The sequence below is a fragment of the Tenrec ecaudatus genome, chromosome 2 (genome assembly GCF_050624435.1).
Source record: "Tenrec ecaudatus isolate mTenEca1 chromosome 2, mTenEca1.hap1, whole genome shotgun sequence".
Lineage (NCBI taxonomy): Eukaryota > Metazoa > Chordata > Mammalia > Afrosoricida > Tenrecidae > Tenrec > Tenrec ecaudatus.
In genome coordinates this window covers 203,188,782-203,192,708 of record NC_134531.1, presented here as the reverse complement: position 1 = coordinate 203,192,708, position 3,927 = coordinate 203,188,782, and the positions used below count along the sequence as shown (strand labels likewise).

General features: G+C 34.9%; 1 pseudogene; it reads right to left on the bottom strand.

The window, feature by feature from the left end:
• Positions 1–1,511: 1,511 nt before the first annotated feature.
• On the bottom strand, positions 1,512–1,759 carry LOC142441266 (small nuclear ribonucleoprotein G pseudogene; annotated as a pseudogene).
• Positions 1,760–3,927: the final 2,168 nt, after the last annotated feature.

Sequence of the window (3,927 nt, the reverse complement as noted above, 5' to 3'; positions counted from 1 at the left end):
GAGAAAAAAATGATTAGGGCAAAGACTGTACAGATGTGCTTTATACAATTGATGTATGTATATGTATGAACTGTGAAAAGAATTGTATCAGCCCCAATAAATTGTTAAAAAAAAAAAAGAGATTTATGTCTCCTTCTGTTAGTCCTTGGTACTTTCAATCTTCTTTGCCAGCACCAAAATTCAAAAGCATAAACTCCGTTTCAGTGTTCTCTGTTCAATGTCAACTTTCACATGTATATAAAGCATTTGAAAATACCAGGTCTAGTGATAGTGGTACATGAAAGTAACAGCTTGCCTTACAATAACCTGCAGAGGTCCTGGGCAACAGATTTCCCAGTGCTATGAATCTCTTGACTGCTGTTTCCAGGACCATTGATTGTGGATGAAAGCAAGATAAATATATTTGAAAAGTCCAGTGTGAGCATTTTGACCTTCTTTATATAAAGTTGTAATCCATAATGAAGATTGTAGTCCTTGATCTTTATTAACAAGTGCTTCAAGTTCTCCTCATTTTCAGAAGCAAATTTATGGGATCTGTGATTTGCGGGTATGAATAACCCTTCCTGCAATCATGATGCCAATATTCTTTTTTATGCCAACATTCTTATATATATAACACAGTTTCTGTAATGATTGACTCAACATACAGATTAAATAAATATGGTGACAAGATACAACTATGAACTATAGTTTTCCTAATTTTAAATCATGCACTCTTTGTTTCTCTGGGTAGAATAAAGAAAGTTTCATGGACACACTCATTTGTGTATTACAATATTTAATTGCTCTCTCTCTCTCTCTCTCTCTCTCTCTCTCTCTCTCTCTCTATATATATATATATATATATATATATATATATATATATATATATATATATATATATGACATCCCTATTTTGTTAGGATACGCACAGTCAAATGCCTGGCCATAGTCAATAAAATGCAAATTAACATGTGTTTGGTCTTCTCTGTGTTCAGCCATGATCCATCTGACAGTAGTAACGCTATAACTTTTCCATATCTGCTAAATCTGACTTGATTCTCTAGCAGCTCCCTGCTGATATATTGCTGCAACAATTTTTGCATGATCTTAAGCAGAATTTTAATGCATGTATTTTGATGATATTGTTCCCGATGGTGAGAACTCTATTGGGTCACCCTCTTTGGAATATGTACAAATAGGGATCTCTTTAGTAAGTTGGACAAGTACATGTCTTGCAAATGTCTTGTCCCAAGCGAATATATTCTTCCAGCTCTTCATAAACTTATTGAACATTTCCTTTGGTATTTTCTAAAATATTTAGAGCCTTGTTTTTAAGCTAATGCTTTCAGTTCCCCTTGATCTTTTTCCTTAAGACCATTGGTTTTTTTTGTGACTATTATAAAAGTTTTATTTAACAAAAAAATTGAACATGAAAAATGTACATAGCCTCATTTTTACACTGCGGTAAACGGATCCTTTGGAAAGCGGGGTGCATTGAAACAAGTGATGTCGACTATGGAACGTTGCCATTATACTTGCTCCAAGGCCTCTAACATGATGATCCTGTTGCCTCTTATCCCCACCATTCCAATATTGTTCTGTTGTCCACTAGTTGCAATCTCCACACATTCACCTATCACAAGATTCATAAAGGGATCAAATCCCCGAAATATCCCTTGAACATTCCTGCCACCATTTAATTTCAATGATAACTTCTTGTCCATGAATTTTTTCAACTCGGGCGGATGAGCTTTGCTCATTGTGCCTTCTCGGGAGGTTCAGCCAAGACCATTGTTTTTGCTCATATGCTGAGCAAGAAATTGTGCACTGTTGACTAGGTCTTTTTGGTACAGTGACTGTGTGTTTTTCCATCTTCTTTTAATGCTTCCTGCATCACTCAATATTTCCTTCCTCATATCTTCCAAAGGTGCATCGCAAGGTTTTAATTTTTCTTCAGTTTTTACAGTTAAAACATCCTGGATGTGCTCTTCCTTTTTGTTTTCTATTTCTAGTGTTTTTCACATTTAGTTATAACATTTTACTTTGTCTTCTCAGGTGCCCTTTGACATTTTTTTTTTAGTTCTTTGACTTCACCATTTATACCATTTTCCATGGCTTGTCTTTGATTGGGTGTAAGTTTAAGACTCTCCTCTAACATCCACTTTGATTTTTATTCATATCTTATCCATTTAATGATCTCTCCATTTTTAACAGTTTTTAGGACTTCATACACATGTCATAAATTCATAAATTCAATCATACCAAGAAAAATTGTACAATCACCACCACATTCAATTCTAGAATATTTTCTTCTTCCTTGTGCTTATTGTTATTTGTGTTATTATGTTTTTCTAAAGTGGCAAAAATTGCACAAGAAAACTCTCCAATTCTGCAAATTATGCATGCAAAATTCAGTGCCATTGATTATACTCCTGATTATATGAATCATTATTGATATCCTTCTCCAAATTATTCCACCACTGCCAGGAACATAAATGCAATGACTCCTAAAATAAAAATATTTCTCCATCAAGCATAACAATTATTGGTCAAGATAGACTTCTTACCTTTTCCCTTTCTTAAGAAATGTCTTCTGCCATTAGGGGTTTAGGGTTTTTTTGTTTTGTTTTTTTTGCAATAAATCACTTATTCAGATGTTCTCAAAATTCAGCTGAGATAAACTCAAGTTTAAATTTTGCTTTCATATACTTGTTTTACTTTTTTTCAACTTCAACCTAAACTCAAATGTGACCAATTGGTACAGTGCCTACTGCTGGCGTAGTTTTACTTGTGGGGATTAAACTTTTCCATCATCTCACATTTCATCTGTAGAGGTGCTTACGTAAAGTTACTGTTTGTGTTGTTGAAAAAGGATGTTTGCTATGAAGACATCTTTGACCACCCATAATTCAATCAGGTGACCTCTACCTTCATTTCTATCACCAAGTTTCAATTTTCCAACTCCTGCTCCATTTTATCTTTTTCCATCTGCCAATCATTATCAATGCACCTTAATTGTATGTTTCATTAATTCCACCCTCAAGTCTACTGAATTCTTCAATGTGTTCATCACTAGCTTTTTGGTTGGTACATACATTTGAATAATAGTTGTATTGATTGCATATCCTTGAGGCAGGAATATATATCACAGGCCACATTTTACTTCAAGATTGACATTATAATGTCCTTTTGACAATGAATACTATGTCATTCCTCTATATAGTGCCATCTCCTGCATAGTATATCATATGGTTTTCTGATTCAACTGGCCAACACCAGTCCTTTCAGCTCCCTAATGCCTAGAATAGCCATCTTTATAGGTTTAAATTCATTTTGATGACTATACATTTTCCTAGATTCATACTTAACACATTCCAAGAGCTGATAATTAGCAAACTTTTGCAGCACTTTTCTTCTTCATTGTCTCTTCTTATTCTGGAAGCTCCACTGGAACATGTGTACTTTGGGTGACCGTGCTGACATGTAAAATATCAGTGACATTGCTTCTAGCATTACAGCCACACAAAATTCACCATACTATGACAAACTGACAGACTGTGACAAATAGAGAGTAGATTCTACTTAGAGACTATAAATAAGCAATGCAACAGTAGTAAATTTTTTAATGTAAGTCTTCCAGACAAAGTCTCTAACTCTGAACAAATTACCTTTTCCTGCATGGAATTAGGAAGAATGGTGGTTGTGGGTGGACGGCAGTGATTATGATATTATTCACATGTGAGTAATTTTGAACAGGATACCATGGAATGACATTCTGCTGTGTTTAAAATGAGCCCTCTAGAAGCACTAGGAGAGCTCTCATTACTAGAAGAGCCTGCAGTGGAGCACGTCCTGTGAACACTGTATCCAGAAACAGCTAGAACACAAACAGCAGACACAGGACAAAGAGGCAGAGCGTAGAATCAATTTCAGGGCTTCCCTAAT